At 33.1% G+C, this 20,541-nt stretch overlaps 1 long non-coding RNA gene across 1 annotated transcript; it reads left to right on the top strand.

Moving 5' to 3' along the window:
- Positions 1 to 11,439: 11,439 nt before the first annotated feature.
- Positions 11,440 to 20,497, top strand: LOC111518704. The gene is made up of 2 exons (XR_002724054.2): positions 11,440 to 11,654; positions 20,455 to 20,497. It is a non-coding gene; the product is annotated as an uncharacterized LOC111518704 (long non-coding RNA).
- Positions 20,498 to 20,541: the final 44 nt, after the last annotated feature.

Here is a 20,541-nt window from a genome sequence, read left to right as displayed (position 1 = left end):
TTTTTTCGTCCTTTTTTTTCTTATTTAGTTTTCTTTCTTTTCCCTCTTTTTTTTGTGCTGAGTAGAAAATTGTTAAATTTTTTAAAAATAATAATAAAAAAAATTTACAAAAAAAAAAAAAAAACAAGAAAAAACATCAACAAAAATAAAGGCAAATATCTCTATAGATGAGAGTAAATATGGATAATAGAGTATTATATACATAAATAGATTTTTTGCTTCAATTGAAGCGTTTCGATAGCCTTGCAACATTATGTGCCACAAGTTTTCCCCACAATTTTGACTATTTTAGTCACTCTCATTCTTAGTCATTCTCATTAACTATCAATCACATTGCTTTTGAGGCATAACGTGTATGTATATAGAAAAGTCGTCCGATCTAACTGAAAATTAAGTGTTATCTTCAGCCTTTTATTCTGTCTGATCTGTGAATATAGAGGTATATGTAAGTAAGAAAGCAACACAAAATTCTGTTCTGTTCTGGAGAAAGGTTTTTGGCTACAAAATGCTTGCAAGGATATTGAAAACTTCCTCAAATTGTTAATTAGTTGTAGTAGTTATGTGATTAGTTGTTTGTGTGTGTGTTTTTTTTTTTTTTTTTTCCGGGTAACTTTATTAAACAATACGAGAAGAGAAAACATTAAGTATACGCTATGTAGGCCCAAAACCAAGCAAACCGATTGAGGCCTGAAAAAGGGCATATTGATTGTCATGATGTGAGGATGAGTAAAATGTCATGCGAGTTTGGCTATCATTGCCGAATCTGTGGATGTTAAATGCAGCACAAAAGTAGGCAATGAAAAACATTTGCATACAGAAAGGGTCCTCAAATGCAGCAAATGCCAAACAATTTTACAATTTTTGAAAACAATGAAACTTGTGCAGCATATTGCATACTTTTTGGGGGTAAATTTCACAAATTTTACATTCTCATCGAACGTCTACGAAATTTATGGGCATGGTAGTAAAAAGTGAAATATTTATCACACTCACACTCATATACACGTACACGCATTTGCACCAGTCATTCACACACACACACACACAAACACACGTTTAGTGATGCGCTTGAATCGATATACGCTTCAATTGTTTTTTTGTTCTCATTTTTCTCTTTTCTCCCAGACGGAAAGTCTTGAAATTCAAATTCCTAATTAGGCCAAAAGCAAGCAAGCAACAAAAAAACAAAAACCAGCTCACTTAGTGTTTTTTTTATATGCAACGATAGTTTGTTGTAGATGTTATTATAATTATTTTGTTTTTCAATTTACCAATTTATCGGTTTTTAGTTATCGAATAAGAATGTTCCATAAACATGTAGACTTTAGAAACAAACAAACAAGACGATAAAAGAAAAACAAACTAAAAGTAAAACTTTTGTTTAGCGAAATGAAATGAAGCAAGAAACACAAAGCAAAAATACAAAAACTAACGAAATTATGTCTAATATACAATATATATAAATAAATATATATATACAATATATGATTATATATACGATTTATGATATATACAAATTAGTTAAAATAAAACGAAAACAAAAAACGCATGCGAAATGAGTAAAACTTTTGTAGATAAATTCAATACAAAAGTAGATGATGTTTTTTTTAATAATATTTAGTAATCTACAGAAGAAAAAACAGAGGGTTTAAGAAAGACAGAAAGAGAGAGAGAGAGAGAGAGAGATACGATTGTAGGCAGGGTTAATAATAGTAACTAAAGACACAAATTGTTGCAGTGCAAAGCAAAAAAACAAAGGATGCTAATGAGGTTAGATAATAGGATGAAGGATTTAATACTTAGCAGGGCTACAATTGCACTTTTTGCTCATTGTCCTTGCCAGTTACCACATCCCCAGCTAGGCCCAAACGGATTCGGATCACAAATTTTGCTTTTGTAGCCCTGTTTTTTAAGTGAGATCAAGAAAGAAAGAATGAAATGGCAATGCAAACATATTAAAATGCTATATATATATATATATATATATATATATATTATACATATATGTATATATATATATTCTTAAAGACAAAACCATTAAAAAAAGAAATGAAAAAAAAACGTTGTTGAATTTTAAAATCCCCCCTAAAAGAAAAAAAAAACTAATGAAAACATTTAAAAAAAAAAATAATAATAATAATTGTAGTTGAAAAAAAAAGCGAAAAATTGTTAGTTGTTGCAAAAATAAATCAAGCTAAAAATAAAAACCAAAAAAAAAAAACAAAAAAGGAAAAATGGAAGAATGATAGAAAAACAAAGAGAAGGAAATAAATGAAACATAAACTGTTTTAGAGCCTTTACTTATATTTTGAGAATTTTGCGTATGAAAGAAATAAACGAAAAGAAACAAAAAACAAAAAAAAAAGAAACGAAAACAAATTAAAATAAAATGAAACAAAAGCAAATAATTTTATATAAGGCATATAAATTTAAATAAATGAAAAAATAAAACTGGCTACAGCTAAAATTACAATTAGTACTAACAATTTGTAAAGCGTTTGTATTAGTGACAAAAAGAACAAACAACAAACAAACACATACATACATACACTTACACACACACACACACACACACACACACACACACACACACACACACGAAAACAACCAATAAGAAATTAAAAACCAAGGAAAAACAAAGAAAAGCTTGCTAACAAAACAAAAAAATGAGCCTAATTGTTAATGGCAGCAGCATCAACTTATAATAAATTATAAAACAAAAACTAAATTAAACAGCAATTCAAAAACAAAAAGAAGCCTAAGCAAGGACACTAACATGTACCTAGATATATATACAAAAAAAAAAAAACAAAAAAAGAAAAACAGAAAAATATAAAACACAACAGAAAAAATCAACAACAACAACAAAACTTGAAGAAATTAAAAAAAAAACAAAATAAAACTAACAACCAAAAAGAAAAAAAGAGAAAAAACTAAAACACAAGTGCTCGACGCTGCAGATATTAGTTATATTAATATATATATACATATATATATAAATAAATTAAAATATATATATATATGTGGAATGTACCTATAATTTACTATAAAATGTTTAATTTGTTAATACTTTATACACAAGAAAAATGCAAGTGAAATGTTTTTCCTCAGTTTTAAGCTCCTTTATTTTGTTTTTGTTTTCTATATTTCTCTCATTTTGATTAAGTATGTTCGACTTAAGTTTGCCAACATTTTTTAGTTCAATTCTCAAATTCTTCACATTTAAAAACAAACAACAAACAAAACAAAACAAAACAAACAAAAAAATGGAAAACTGCAACTGCAAAATGAAAATGAAAATGAATGAAAAGCAAAAACAAACAATAAAGGTTTAGATACAAATTTTGAAACGATAAATGCAAAGAAAAAAAAACACTTAATTTGTCTTTTATTATTAACGAAACATCATTTTCAGCAATGGATTTTAATGGCAAATCATTTCCAGCAGAGGGAGAAACAATTAAAGTCAAACAATTCATCTTGGCAATAGTTATTCGAGATTATTTTAATCAGGTAAGATCTAACGAGTTATATTTTTGAATTTTCAGAAGAAATTTCAAAACAATTTTGATAAATTTCTGTCTTTTTAACTGATTCGGGTACGCTGATTCTGGTTTTTGTCCATCACCAGATTTTGTGAAATTATGGGATCTAAGGTTGGAAAATAGGCACCCAAAAGTATACTATATAAAGTTAAATATCGTTTTTGTATTTAACCGAATTGTAGAATATCTTGTTCAAGAAAAATAGAGTTGTTTGCCAACATTACTAATAAACAATTTGATAGATGCATAAAATTGCAATAATTCTTTAAAATTAACAAATTGCTAATTCTTCGAATCCCTATAGCATACTTTTTGGTTCGATACTTACTCATTTTGAAACCAAATCCAAAGTGTATGATATTATGCATTATAACAAAGAAACGCCTCTTTGATTTTGTGTAAATTGCGTTTAAATCTTACCCAATATATTAATAAGTTAAAAAAATAACGTTTTGAGTATAATAATTTGCTTATATTATACTAGAAAATATTGAAAATGAGGCCAAATTGTATAATTCCAACATATTTTTTTTCGAAATTCTGACGTGAACTAAGTACAGGGTCGTGATCAGCACCCCCAAATTACTATAAAAGACCTATTGAACTTGGAACCCTTTTTCAAGACCTCGAAAATGTCGGTCTGTGTAATCAGACTGTATTTGGCCAATTTCCAATCGTTTTTAAAAAGTTATATCTCATTTTACCATACAACCATAGGGTGAAATGGTATATTAAAGTCGCCAAAATGTATGTAACAGGCAGAAGGAAGCATCTCCGACCCAACAAAGTATAAATATTCTTGATCAGGAATTTCGGCCACGCCCCCTTACGCCCCCAGAATTTACATAAAACTGTTTTTCTTAAAAAGTATAACAGATAGAGACATCAAATTTGGATTATATACTTGTTTAGTTAGCGCGCAGAAAATAATTGTTCCAACTTTTTGCCACGCCCCCTTCCGCCCGCGGAATTTACAAAAAACAGATTTTCTTAAAAACTATGACAGCTACCGACTTTAAATTTGGTATGTATGTATGCTTAATAGACGCGTAGATATTGACTATTTAAAAATTTTGCCACGCCCATTTCCGCCCCCGAAAATTAAACAAAACTGATTTTCTCGAAAACTAACAAAGCTAAACTCACCAAATTTAGTATGTATATTGGCTTAGTATGCGCGCAGAATATATAGATTTTAATATGTTGCCACGCCCACTTTCGCCTCCATAATTTAGAAAAAACCGATTGGCTCTTGCAATTTTTTGACCATCGCGATCAAATTTGGCAGACTAATAAATCTTATCTATTTCTATTAAACTACCAAATTTGATTGAAATCGGACTAGAAACATGCAAAATATACGTATGAATGTATTTTGCTACGCGATCCATAAGGGCAGAATTGGCCGTTGGCTAGTGGCGGCGCTAGAGTGCTTGTGTGTTTGTAGAGTGAGCGAGATAGCAAACGGTATGAGGCATGTTAAAACAATTTAGTAGACATACATTTGGTTTTCGAAATTCTAAATATTTGTTTCACCTGGTGTATGGTATACCCAAGTCGGCGAGACGACTTACTTCATTTTTTTAATCGCAATTGTATACTAAACTGTATAAACCGATCTTAATCAAATTTGGCACAGACGTTTACAGACGTAATAAACTCTCTAATATTAAATTTCTCTGTATGGGAGCTATATGATATAGTGGTCCGATCCGGCTGAATCCGAGATATACAAACCCTGCAGTATATACAAGCCTACATGCAAAATTTCAACTCTGTACGGACGGACGGACGTACGGACATGGCTATTTGAACTCGTCTCATCGTGCTGATCAAGACTATCTTCAAAAATTAATATACCCTTTTTGCAAGGGTATAAAAATTTCCCGACAGCTCTTAACCCTCTACTTCCCAAGACCGCCTGCAGGCGGGCTAACTTCATTGGTGGCGCAATCTAACTTTTAAACCTGTATTTGTAGTTATTTTTATTTCATGTATTTGGGGGAGTCCCAAATATTTATTTTGAAGCTTTCGCAGTTTACCATTCCACGAAAGACAGCTGCTAGAAGCATTCAATTGCCGAATTTAGTGAAAATCACAGAAAATAATTATTTGGTGCGAAAAGTCAAACTCAAAAATTAAAAAAAAAATATAATTTACTCCCATATCTCAATTTAAAAATTACTAGCATATTTTTGCATAAGTTAACTAAAAAAGTGATTAAACTCATAAGAAAAAGTGTCCATAAGCTTTTTACTTGGGATCAAAGTTAGCCCGCCTAGAGGCGGTTTTGGGACATCTAGTGAAAAAAAAATTCGATAATGTAAGATTTAAATACGAGCAATTCTAATGAAAACGGTTAATCAAAACACAAATATTTCAGCAATGAACCGCAAAAAACAGCTTAAACTGTCATCGCTTTCCGACGATGAAATTAAAGTAGTTTTAGATATGCTCGACTTTAATGGTGAAACGGATAACGAAGAAGAAAATTTAGACGATTTACATGAAGATTCTTTTAGTTACAGCAGTTTTCAAAATGATTTTGATGTCTCAAGAAACGATGTTCTTGATATGTCAGAATCAGCACTTGCATCACAGATTTGCTTTGGTAACAGCACAGCTTCAATGTTGTCACCATCATCTTTAAATGCTTCATCAAATGCTTCTTCGACCCCAAAACGGAAGCGCCGTCCGCTTTCTCTTATTCAAGGTAAATCGTATAGTGAACTTGATGGATCACCAAGAGGAAGTCGTCGATCTGCCAATAAGTCCTTTAATAACACCATAAATCAATCTGGCGCTTTCGTAGGATCAGCTTTGGCCATTGACCCGAGATCAGAAGCATTTAAAAAGTCAAAAAAATCTTGTTCTGGATAAATCGTCGATCAAATTTTGTAATCCCGATATGAATAAATTTCTCATCCTGGACACTCCATCCAAATTCTTTGAATATTTCGTAAATTATGAAATTCTATCGCACATTGTTTACCAAACTAACCTTTACGCTTCTCAAAAAAACATTAGGACCTCCTTCACAACAAAGGAAAAACTCATGTGAAATCTGGTCACATCTAATCTTTGTCACATTTAAAAATCCTATTAAAATCGAATTTTTTTTTTTGAACAGACTAAAATGGGTTAAATGGAACAAAAGGAAAAATATCTAGCGAAGAGTAAACATGTCGGAATTTATTTCAATTCGTCTAATTTAGTAAAATCATTTGAAATCGGAAAGGAAACGTTTTATTTTTGTATTTTGAAATCATTTTACCCAGCGTTGGAGAAATTGTCCAGCCTAAAAATGATTGCTTAAGAATGTGGGATAGTAGTACTGTTATTTTCATTTCCATTGACGCCTATTTTCGGAAAACTTTTTCTTTGATAGTACAACTATCACGTAATTCGGTTGGTAAAAGATAGTAAAAAAATGTTTGAATGGTCCTTGTTCAAAGTAAATATTATCTTTACAGAAAAAAAGACAATAGAAGGGAAAAGGAAGACAACTTTAGCAAAAATGGTAGTTCGTAGATAAGAAGAGTGAAATATTTTTAATAAAAACTTAGGAAAATAATTAAAATCAAATCGATTTAAACTTTAAATTTAAAGGGAATGTGGTTCAGTTTAAAAAAATTTGAATGAGCGATATGATGACCCTTAGAAGTCAGAAACTTAAAAAAGAAAAAAGAAAAAAAAGGAAAAAAAGGGAAAAAAGGAAAAAAACGAAAAAAAAAAATGATGGATCAAGGCAATAGAAGCGGATCATCTCCGGAAGAAGAATGAAATATTTATTATAAATTTTTTTATATACAAAATTGTTAAGTTTACCAAAATTTTTAGTATTAAAAAATATGTCCAAAGAAACTCATCGAAAAGCACCGGTCAAACGCATTTCCGGGTTTTAAAGCTTTCCAGGCGAGACCTACTCAGTGAATAGTGTTGTAAACAGTGCAAATTTGGTCCATTCATGGCCGAAATGGCATTCGTCTGTCGTATTTAATGTAAATGACGACCCTTGAGAAGTCAGAAACTTAAAAAGAAAAAAGCAAAAAAGAGAAAAAATGGATGGTTGGATGGCAATAGTTGCGGATTATCTTCAGAAGAAGAGTAAAATATTTATTATAAAAACTAAGGAAAATAATAGCCACTGAGCTGTGCCTATCCCACTAATTGGGACTAATAGCACCGGTCAAACTCATTTCCGGGTTTTAAAGCCTTCCAGGCGAGACCTACTCAGTGAATAGTGTTGTAAACAGTGCAAATTTGGTCCATTCATGGCCGAAATGGCATTCGTCTGTCGTATTTAATGTAAATGACGACCCTTGAGAAGTCAGAAACTTAAAAAGAAAAAAGCAAAAAAGAGAAAAAATGGATGGTTGGATGGCAATAGTTGCGGATTATCTTCAGAAGAAGAGTAAAATATTTATTATAAAAACTAAGGAAAATAATAGGCACTGAGCTGTGCCTATCCCACTAAATGGGGACTTTCGGTAATTAGCCTTATTCATAAGCAAAAATTAAGGAAAATCTTATCAGCTTTAAAAATAGGCCGATCTGTTATAGACCAAAACGTTTAAGAAGTTTATATGGTCACTTTAAGCCTACTAGCACCGTTTAAATGCATTTCCTGGTTTTAAAGCTTTAAATGTTTAAAATGTTTAGGAGGATGAAACGATTAGATGTTGCCTTGTCGGAGTGGCAAGCACCTAATGAAATTTCTGAGAAATAAAGCGACTATTTATAGAAAAGTTCCAGGCAAGGCCTACTCGATTGACAGAGTTGTAATCGTAAACAGTGTGGCAGTAATTCGGTTTGACAGAGTTGTAATCGTAAACAGTGTGGCAGTTATTCAGTTTGACAGAGTTGTAATCGTAAACAGTGTGATAAACTCTCTAATATTAAATTTCACGACAATAGCTCTGAAAATAACGAAGTTATTGAGAAAAGTCAGTGTTTGTGACTTTGGCTTTGTATGGGAGCTATATGATATAGTGGTCCGCAGTATAGACAAGCCTACATGCAAAATTTCAACTCTGTAGCTCTAACGGTCTAGGAGGAGTTTACGTTGATCCCGACGGACCGACGGACGGACGAACTGACGGACGGACGGACGGACGGACATGGCTATTTGAACTCGTCTCGTCGTGCTGATCAAAAATATATATACTTTATATGGTCATAGATGCTTCCTTCACAATTATGATTATTTAACAACAAAAGACCACTCTGAAAACAAAACATAAGGCTTGGTGGGCAAATGTTACGCATACGACCCATTGGGAGGAAACTAAATCCGAACTGATTGCCGTGCAATTCTCTTTGACTTCAATTTCAAGGCCAATGATTATATCTCACTCTCTCTGTCTGTCTCTATCCATCTTTTCTATCTATCTCTACCCAAAAATTAACCTTATCTTATGCAAAACACAAAAGTTAATTTCCTCATATTTTGTTTGCAACCAAAAAAACACAAAACACAAAACAAAGCTAATTTCCGTTACGCGCATAACCAAAATGAAAAAAAAAAAAAACAAAAACCAACACATTTTCGATTTACTTCCCTAACACGAATATGTTGCAAGAGCAGCAAACATACACACACACACACACACCCAATCGACAGCAAATTATGTAGTAAATTTCGAAAACAAAAAAAAATAAATAAATAAAAGGTAACTGGCCAATAGACATTTCAAAAATGTTAACATGAAAACTGGAAATACAAATTACACAAGTTAATATATATTTAATTAACAAAACGTCGACCTGAAGATACCCTACATAGCAAAGGACAAAATTATTAACTGTCTTTCGGGTCTGATGGTAAATAGTTACTTTAATAAAAGACTATTTTTTGTATCAAACTATTTGAAACTCTTGATGAAAGGATAGCAAAATGTTGGCTAATCAATTGAATTCTACTGACTCAGCCATTCTTTTAATATGCCCGCTTTATTATAGGGTACAATAATCCAGATATAGAGACAGACAGACGGACATACAGACAGACATATTATGCAGTCCGTCCATGTATGCCGCAGTCAGGCAAATGTGTTGAACTTGAGCTTGAAATGTGAGCTTACTGGCAAAATACGAACAACAACAACAACGAGAAATGAGAGAAAGAGCAAGCGATGGTGCGGCAATTGGCTGCAGTGGTGTGTGGAAGGAAGACAGAGTGAGAGAGAGGGAGGGAGGGCTGGCAAGTGTGGAGGAGGTACTCACACCCAGAAATGAGGTCAACGCGTCGTATACGTAATAAGCGTTAAAACGAGGAAAAACTGAGAAAAATTTGTTTCAAAAACAACAACAACAACAGCCATTACAGAAGCAGCAGTAGTAGCCATAGAGAGAGAGCGAGAAAAAAAAGCAACTTATGAAACGAATTTCATTTTAAAGACTGGCGCCGGAAATGCGCATCATACGATACAATAAATGACACCCACACCTCTCCCCTACCCCACTAAGCACACATAAACGCCGCCCCCACCCCACCATTTCCCCTCCCTGATCATGCATATATGTAGATATATTGGCGTCGTCGTCTGTTTTGACAGTTGACGTTTTACCGGCAAAAATCTTCACACAACACACATACACACATGAAAAAGAGAGGCAAGGCATTTGGTGACGTAACAGATTTAAGAGTTGACACACATATGACATAATAATAGAGAGCGCTCCCTTTTTTTTATTCAAAGTACATAACATTTCCATTACCTAAAGAGCGCTCTCTCTTTGGCTCTGTTAAACTGCTTCAAACACTAGAAATTTTAAGCAAAATGTTAAGTATGCGCGCCAATAAATGTATATTTAAAGAAATCCTGACTATTCCAGCTGGGACTAATAGTCGTCCTAAAAATTTAGAAATTCCTAATTTCAATAAACAGTTTGTGGCTAGAGACAACAAGAATGTAATCGCTTAGAATATATCAATGAAAATGCCTATTGGGTATCTTCCAATTGCACTAAATGTTTGCTGACATAACATTAAGGCACAGTCGGGCTCATCGGTTCGCCTCAATGGTTCGAAGTTCGCCTCATTGGTCTGAAGTTCGTCTCATTCGCTCGATGTTGGTGCTCATTTGTTGCTTTGGTTGCAAGCAGGTTCGGTGGCGTGCCATTAAGAGAACATCATCGATGGCGAACTCTCTTCGAGCTCTCTGTGTTGTTTCTGAATTCCACGTGAGCAGGTGTGTGCGCTTTTTTTTCGCACTCTTGAAAAGAAGTTGAATTGTGGCGGTTGTGTTGTCCCGCGTAAAGCGCACGCACGGACGAAAGAAACAAACAAACAAATAAAATAAAATAAAAGTTAAACGCAAAATAAGAAAGTAAATCTAAATAAGAAAAATATTTAAAGCCAACACTAACGCCGCTCGTCGTAATCAGTTAATTTTTTTTGTTTTTTCGGTTTGGTCAAAGTTTTGCAATCTTCTCCCGACTGACCTCATATAAACGCACTCACACACACACACACATACATTATCGCAGCCGCGGGTCGTCTGCTCGGAATTAAAGAATCTTTTATTAAAAGTGAAGTGCAAACTAATTTATTGTATTGGTGGGGGGAAAATTCTGTGAAAATCAAAAACCGCGCGTACCGCGCCCCTAATCCCACGCCCCCCTTACAACCATTTGTACCCCCGCTCTTGCAAACGATCGGGGTTTTGTGCTGTGGGTTACGTAAAGCCGCCGTTCAAGTTCTTACAAAACACAAATAACAACAACAAAAAAACAAAACCACAAAAAAAAAGTTACGCGCACGCCCAACTACACACACACACACACACACATACGCGCGTGTGTACACGTATATGAAGCAAATAAAATATATAGCAACAAATTGTTGTTTTAATTCGCATTTTTATCACATATGTATGTAGAAGTTGTTGATTTGATTTCATTTTTTTTTTTTAGTTTTTTGTTTTTTTTTGCACGCGTGTGGCCATAAATTTTGACAAAGAATCGGAAAGAATTTGATTTTTTTTTTGTTTTTTGGGTTGTGTGTGCGTTCAGATTTGCTCTACTATATGCCATAGAGAAAGATATATATATAAGCAGGCGAAGGAGGCGCGGTCCTAAAAAAAAAATCATCAGTAGCAGCGACAGGTAAGTTCAAAGAGAGTAAAAACAAAATGTTTAAGAATATTATATTTTAGCTCTTGCCATTATTCGCGTTCTCTCGCTTCCTCTCTCTCTTTCTCTTAAGGTAAATTACTCTCACATACGGTTACGACATCAGCACATGCTGCTGCTGTGTGTCAATGCGACTCTCTGTGCCTCTACATGTGTGTGTGTGCGTGTGTGTTTGTTAATGTGAATGAACGCTTCTTTCGCTCTCTCTCTCACTCTTTCTCTCGTACACATTGCATTTTGCTTACGGCGCTCTCTTGTGTTCTCTTTTTGTGTGTGTTTTTTTTTTGTTTTTTGCTTTTCGAGGGAAAAACTGTTTTTCATTTTATTTTGCTGTTGTTGTGAAAACAAACTACGACGTTGCAGCCCGTCGCCGCCGTATGACATGATGATGATGATGATGGTTTGATGTGTGTGGGCGGGGGGAGGGGTTTCGCTTACGTGTTGCCATATTTTTAAAGGCATTACTAAGCGGTTTTTTGTTGTTGTCGTTGTTGTTGTTATTGAAATTGGCAACACTTGATAAACATTTATCTGATAAAATTATAGAAAAAAAAACAAAAAAATATGTGGACAAAATGTGAATGTTGAAAATGTTATAAAAATTATGCAAATTGCATTTGCAATTGAATTTAATAGTTAGCTAAATTAGCCAATTCATAATATGCTAAAGTAATTGAAATAAATTTATGTAAATTTGTAAATTTACCTTTCATGCAATTTCCTGGGACTCCGTGCCCTTCGACCAGAGAGCAACAGGCTACACATTTCACTTAAGTATCTAGAATCTCTTTACCGTTATTCTGTGACTCATGCGATCATTCCTCAGTAATATTCATAGGTAAATCTGTGAAATTGTATTACTAACTTGCACTCACTTAGAAACTGTTATAAACTGTTATAACACACAGCTAAATAACAAGCTTATCTCGATGGATTGATTATATAAGATGGCTTTGCCTTGGCTACCTGTCAAGCGGCTCAATTCCAGCTAAATATTATGCAATTTTTTGTATAAAACAAATGTTAGAATGCGATTAGTCTATATCTATTACTTGTTTAACTCTATCATACGAGTCTGGAAAGGTGTCTGGCCGCTTCTACTCTACGGATATATGAATGTATGTAAGAAATTGCATGACAAATGAACATTTTCAAGCGGTTTTAACGGTTTCTGTTATATGTATGTACAGGTATATAAGTGACATTAAACTGTTATACTGTTATATAACATCTTAATCTGCTATTCTTCAATTGTACTCTTATATTAAATAAGTTTTGTTATGCTAACTGTCATACGTTAATTGTACTGTTACAACATTGTAGATTGTCATTTTCCAATAATAATCTGTTATACTTTAATATTACAGTTATATAATAATTCAAACGACTTACTAAACTGTTATACTTTGTATAAGTTCTGTTCTTAAGTGAAATGCTTAACTATTATACGATATTCTAAACTGTTATACACTTAAGTTTGTTTAACATTTGTATCTTTGACTTTGACTTGGGCCAACAAATTGCCTAACCATTTTGCATTCAATTTGAATGGTGACGCTTAGGACTCCAACAACAACAACAACAACAACTACAATAATAATAATAAAAACAACAGAAACATTGCAAATGCAATGAAACGCTTGGCAAATTAACAGCCAACTTGCAGTTCCCCACACCCTCCACCCCCATTCCACCCTTTTTGTACACTCTCCTCTCACCTCACGATTGCAGTTTACGTGTCACAGGCAGCGCCGTCTCTGTTTCTGTCTCTTTCTCTGCTTCGGTCTCGGCCTCAGTCGCAGTCTCTGTCGCTGTTTCAGTTGCCGTTACGACACGCAACACATTATGCGACACATGCAATAACAGGGCGCCCACTTGGTCTGTCTGACGGTCGGTCGGACGGTCGGTGGGTTCCCTGCCTGCCTGCTTGGCTTGATGGTTTGGCCCTCAAAATTTAAACCTAAAAAAACTGTTAAACATTTTCAACTAACAACTATTTACATACTCATACATATGGGGTACGTCATTATAGCCAACATTTGTCAATAGTTGTCATCAATTTGTGTGTGTTTGTGTGTGTTATGCAAAAAAACACCCAAAAACAAAACAAAAAAAAAAGTTTGTTATGAGTCAATCAAGGAAAAGTCAAGCCAAGGCAAGAAGCACAAGCAACGACAATGAAACTAAAACTCAACACAACGAAGGTTGATCAAATTATATAAAATAAAATGTGCTTATAAGGGGGCAATTAGTCAGAAGACACACACACACACACACTCAAACACAAACACATGTGTGTGTGTGTGTGTATATATAAGAATAACCAATTATGCAATCTCAAGAGTATGGAAAAATTGAACGAATAACAAAAAAAAACCATCAAAATCATGAAACATAAAATTCTATTTATACTACATACTTGTCTTTTTTCTCCCTCTTCTTTTTATTCAATTCATTCGCATTCATTTATTTTTTATGCTTCTCCTCCATACGAGAAATTATGTGATAATTATGTAAGATTATAAAATAAACAAAAAATGAAAACACTTCAAAGAACTTTTTTTTGCCAATTGACTTAAGTTTGAGTAATAAAACAACACAAAGGAAAATACCATTTGAAATGTACATACATACATATGTATACCCTGTAGAGAGGAGGCATAGATAATTCTTATGTGGTAGTATGTACATATGTGTGTGGGGTATATTTGATGTGGTCAAAATGCATGCAACAGGCAGGCAAACAGGCAGACCAGACAGGAAAGGCTAGAGACAGAGAGGGACTTCGGATTAGGTTATTTAAGGTTTGTTCTCCCTATCATCTGTAGAAGACTTTGACTTAATTATAACATCTTTTATGCAACTGTTGTACTGCTGTAAACGACTATAAACTAGGTATACTCTCTGTTATTCAACAGTTATACTGTTGTAAGACTACAACTTGACCATAACAAATGTTATACAACTTTTATACTGTGACAAAGATTGTTTTACATTTGTTATACGGTTGTAAAGACTGTTATACAACTGTTATACGGCCGTGAAGACTGTTATACAACTGTTATACTGTCGTAAACGGCTAGAATACAACATCTGCCTTGCAAATTTTATTTTACCACAAAATAACTATAACCTCTGTTATACTGACGTTAAAGACTTGACTTTAACATTTGTTATACAACTGTTATAAGTTTGTGAAGACTGTTATTCAACTGTTATACGGGTGTTAAGACTGTTATACACCTGTTTTACGGTTGTAAAGTCTGTTATACAACTGTTATACTATCGTAAACGGCTAGAATTTAAATGTAACATCTGCCTTGCACATTTTTTGTAAAACCTCTGTTATACAACTGTTATACTGACGTCTAAGACTAGAAATTGCCTATAACATTTGTTATACAACTGTTATGGTGCTGAACAAGACTAGATTTTAACTGTAACTGTCCGTTATGCAACTTTTATACTACAAATTGACTTTAACATGTGCTCCACAATTGACCATGTCGTGTGTTATACAACTACAAATTGTTTCTAACATCTGTTATACTGCAACACACTGATCATATACAATAGTTGTGGACATTCTTAATCCAAAGTCTTCTTTATTACTATTACAAATCTTTAGAAGCAATGGGTTTCATCTCCCAGCTTGATCATCGGACCGAAATTTACACAGATTTTCATCTCTCATCTCACAATCCCTCCACATTTTGTTAGAGGGTAACTATATAGTCGATTCCCATCATGTTCATTAACTTTGTATTATTTTGTTGACATTGTAGTAGTAGTCGCTGTTGCCCGTTGAACGTTGCCTTTGCCGTTGCAGCCATGTCGTCTGCCTCAGTGATGACTGCGGCGATAAAATGCAATCGCGAAAATATGATTGACATTGCATAATATGGAAAAAAACACACATACATACAGACACAAACTACATATCTATATAGTCATATATCCTCCACATATTTGCAGTTCATTTAGCAGCATTTATCAACGCTGAATTATGCAATTCATAGCAAAGCACTGAATACTGCTGGAAACGATTGCATTTTAGATACACGTGCAGTTATATGAATTCGTATACATAATTTTTTACTTACGCAAATATATAATCAGACAACAACAACAACGAAAACAACGAAAACAACGAAAACAAAAACAAAATGGGAAAAAAGGAAGCTAGACACGACTAGAATCGAGTCATAACCAACTGACTTTCGTTTCATTCTTTAAACACACATGCGTCACACTACAGAGTATATATTGATACATATACATATGAATAGATATCAGTATTTGTTTACTGACTGACTGTTATTATTAAGATGGTGAAATAGACGAAAGTTATTGTAAAAAGGAATTCTTGTGAGTGGTTTCTCAAGTATTTGAAGGTCGAATGGGGCAGACAGACAGACAGACAGACATATGTACATACATGTAAGAGATAGATGGTTAAAATACCGCAAAAAATGTTTAGAAATGTGACAGAACGAGAGATTCGTGATAAGCTAAATTATTGCTGGATAAGATGTTCATGTCTAAATTTAGATCATAACAATAAGCTGGAGATAGATAGTTGGCTACGACATATAGATATAGATTGGGCCATATAGGGTCTATAGTTGTGCAATATTTAAAAAAACCCCGCTATATAACAACGAGAACGACTGGAAATTGCTATGCCAGTTAGATCATTGGCAAAAGCTTCAAATCTTAATTGTCAAGTTAATATATATGGCAAGTTAATATGTAACTAATTGAAACTATAATGGAACTTTATCTAAATACAATAAGTGTGTTGTGTTGTAATAAGCAACTGTAATATAATTCTTTATATTCGCTGACTCAAGTGATTTCCCTTCCATTGCTCTACAGAAGGAAGTAAGCAGTTTAGATCCTATAGATCTTTGATCAGCATTCCCCAATATATTTCAACTAGTAACCATGAAAACCTAAAGAATGTCAGTATATGTATATATATATTGGATTTTTAATAGAATAATCTATAATATAATAATGTAATCAATATATGTAATGACTTGACTCGAGAATTGGCCAATAGGTGCGCCAAAGTGCGGTATAAGAAAATAATTTTCATAGAATTTGTCGTCCATACATATAAAACTTTTTGTGTAGGGTGTTTAACAGTCGGTGCTTTAGTTAAATTGGCCAATAGGTGCACCAAAGTGCGGTATAGGAAAATTATTCTCATAGAATTTCTCGTCCATACATATAAAACTTTTTGTGTAGGGTGTTTAACAGTCGGTGCTTTAGTTTCATAGAATTTCTCGTACATATATATTGAACTATTTGTGTAGGGTATTCAACAGTCGGTGCTTTGGTAGATTTGGCCAATAGGTGCGCCAAAGTGCGGTATACGAAAATAATTTTCATAGTATTTGTCGTACATATATATTTAACTATTTGTGTAGAGTATTCAACAGTTAGTGCTTTGGTTATTTGCCGCTGTTATACAATTAACGTAACAGTTTTACGACCATTATCGGACATTAACACCTTTAGTGGGTTCTCTGATTATAAAACCACTTTGATTAAACACTTTTTTCTTTTGTTTATAACCAACAAAAGGCAAAAACAAAAGACCTATACCTTACCTTCTGAATAACCTTTTGCTTCACATCGTCTGGTATTAAGAGACTGAAATATCTTTTACGAAACTGAGATAAAAGAGTTTATTTTGCAATTATCTCGAGAGACCTTTGAAAAGGAACAAGACAACATTCGGGAAGGACCCAAAACGAAAGTGTCATCTGTTTGGGAATGACGTGACAAAGTATTTATAGTTTTTATTCTAAATACTTTTTGAATTTGCGATCAAATTTTAATAATAAAATATTATATCGATCCCATAACGACTTAACAATGTTATCAGAGTTGACATTAAAGTTGAGTATATAAAGATTAAAGATATTAAAAATTAACATTATTAATAATATTATTTTTAAAATTTATTCGGTTAATAAAACACAAGTAATAGTTAATAATATAATTACTATTGTGGGGATCTTGGATGTGGCTTTATTTTTTATTAAGGAACACCCTAATATCTGTATCTATCCGAAATAGATATATATATTCTGATTAGAACCACTAGTCAAATTCCGAATTAATTCACCTAATTCTTTTAAACAACATTGTCAATTAGATTTTGTGTAATAAATAGTTGTGTGTGCTAGTCTTAAGGTCTCCTCCTTGAGAGATTTGAAAACAATTTTGTTTCTAGTTTTTGTTGTTTTATTGTTGTTTTTTTTTTTTTGACGGCCTCCTCAAATCAAAATGAAATAGTATAATGAAATCACATTTTTTTTGTTTCTTGATTTTGCTTTTTGTTTTTGGCTAACTACCAAACTTATATGAAAATATATGTTCATCATTACTTAATGTGGAACGGGAAAGTGGGTTGGGACGGGGGCTAAGGGGCGCGGATGTCGGCGTAGTCGGCAGTCGGATACAATAAAAAGACCAAAAAGAAAAAAAAATTGTTCATGTTTTATGCGTAACATAATCAGACGAGAAACGAAACGAACTACATAAATTTCATTTGCACGCAATTTTCTATATATTTTTTTCTCTTTTTTTTCGCATTTGTATTTGGTTGGGGTTTTTTTTGTCTGTCTTCTTGGATTTGGCACACTTTTATGGCAAACACAAAATGTAAACAAATTATAAACCAAAAATAATATGAGAAGAAGAAAAAAAACAACAACAATAACAAAGAGCTCAAAGCCGGACGACAAGCTAAAAAAAAGAAAAGAAAAAAAAAACTAAAATCAAAATTGTTTACATAACAAAACTAAGAGTGAAGCAAATTCAACTACAAATACACATAACATATGCGTGTGTGTATGCGTGTCTGCGTGTGTATGCGTGTATGTATGTGTGTGTGTGTGTGTGTTATGCCGGCATTGTTTATCTTTAAGATAGAAAAACGCAAAACTAAAGACGTCAACGCAAAAGGCAAAAAGCAAAAGCACACAACAAAAACAGAAAAACGTGCGCAAAGAATTGTTCTTAAGAGAGAGTGAGAGTGACAGAGAGAGAGAGAGAGAGAAGGTGCACCAAACAGCTAAAGAGAGAAAGCTAGTAAAAGAGACCAAAGTCAGAGTAAAACGCAACTAAAAAAAATTACCATAAAACTTGTATACCCTTTCATATTTTTCATTCTATTTCTACTCACTTGAAACAACTTTCAAACAAAAACAACAAACAACAATTATTTTTCAATAACTTAAAAAGGAAAAACAAAAAAATTGATTAAAATATTTGAAAAATATTGATTTTAGGGTTAAAATCTTTATCTATTTGATTCGTTCATTTCCCTAAGTTTTACTTCTTTCAAACAGTTATTATATTGGAATATACAGTCAAGTCTCGATAATTCGAAATCGCAATTTCAGAATTTTTTAAGAATTACAGAGGTTTTACCAGGTTTTCCATTCCAAAAAAGTTTTTGTCAAAGGACCAGCAGTTTCTTACGAAATATTGAGGTTTTCGATTTAGGATGTTACGTATTATCGAGACTCGACTGTATACATATAAAAAAGAATAAAAATTTCAATCATACAACAAATACATGCATAGATATGCACTCAAATATACCCAAAATTGTATAGGGTATCGAAAGAAATGTTTTATTACCCAATCTTCTTTACTTGGTCCCCGGCTGGTGATTGAAAAAGAGTCCAAAGAGACTAACAAAAAACGAGAGAGAGAGAGAGAGAAAAAGATGCGTTTGTATGCTTTTGATTTTAATTTGTTTTTGTTTTTTTTTTTGATTTTGATTTCATTACTTTGGGGGGCCCAGCAACGTCAGCGTCAGCGTCAACGTCGTCAGTGTTAATTTTCATAATATTATGTAACATCTAGACAATTTGAGAGAATTAAATATGTATTAATTATATATGTATGTACATATATATTTATATATTCTTATTATCTAATCAAACTTTTAGTTACAAATTTGTTGGAAAAAAAACATAAAAAGTTAATTGAAATTGCAAACATAAGTCTAAAGTGCATTGACCTTATCCCTAGGCGGCGGCAAGAAGAGGACGAGAACGTTTCAGAGATGGATGCAAAAAAAAAAAAGAAAGAAAGGCGAAAAAAGTTTTAGCAAATTTTTTTTTTTTTTTTTGCTTTTTTCTTGCGAAATCTGATGACTGGAAGAATATGACATGTTTTCTCCATAGATTTGATTAAGTAATACCAAGTAGAATATTTTTTTTTTTTTGTTGTTGTTTGTGTTTCTTGATGCTAGTAATAAAATCCAATCAGAGAGTGAGAGAGTGCTAAGCGGCTCCCTTTCTCGCTCCCTCTCTCTCAATTGTTTGGAGACTCTTTTGCTTGAGCACATTGCGCTCTTGTTTTCTCTCTCTGTCTCTATCCCGTTCTGTCTCTTATGCTTTGCATGTGTGTGCGAATTATAAAACAGAATCAAAACCAACGGCATAATTTTTTTTTGTTGTTTTTTTTTCGTGTTGGTTCTTGTTGCTTTTGTTTTTGTCTTGTTTTGTGTGTGTTTGCGTGTGTGTGTGTGATTTTGTTGTTGTGGTTCCTTCTAAACGTTACGTAAATCCCCCTCTAGTTGATTTCTTCTGCTATGTATGTGTGTGTGTGTGTGTGTGTGTTATGCTCTTTATATGCTCTTCCTCTTCACGATTGTTCCATTCTCTCTTTGATTTGACTATTCTTCAATGTTCTCACACTTACTAACACTCTCTCTCTCGTTTTTTTTCTTTCTCTTTCACAGATGCCTGCTGTCAAAAGTTCTCCTTCTTCTTCAACACAAAAGGCAAAAACAACAAGAAAAAGAATAAAAAAAAAGAACAACAACAAA

The sequence above is a fragment of the Drosophila willistoni genome, assembly GCF_018902025.1.
Source record: "Drosophila willistoni isolate 14030-0811.24 chromosome XR unlocalized genomic scaffold, UCI_dwil_1.1 Seg41, whole genome shotgun sequence".
Lineage (NCBI taxonomy): Eukaryota > Metazoa > Arthropoda > Insecta > Diptera > Drosophilidae > Drosophila > Drosophila willistoni.
This window is presented reverse-complemented; position numbering and strand designations above follow the sequence as displayed.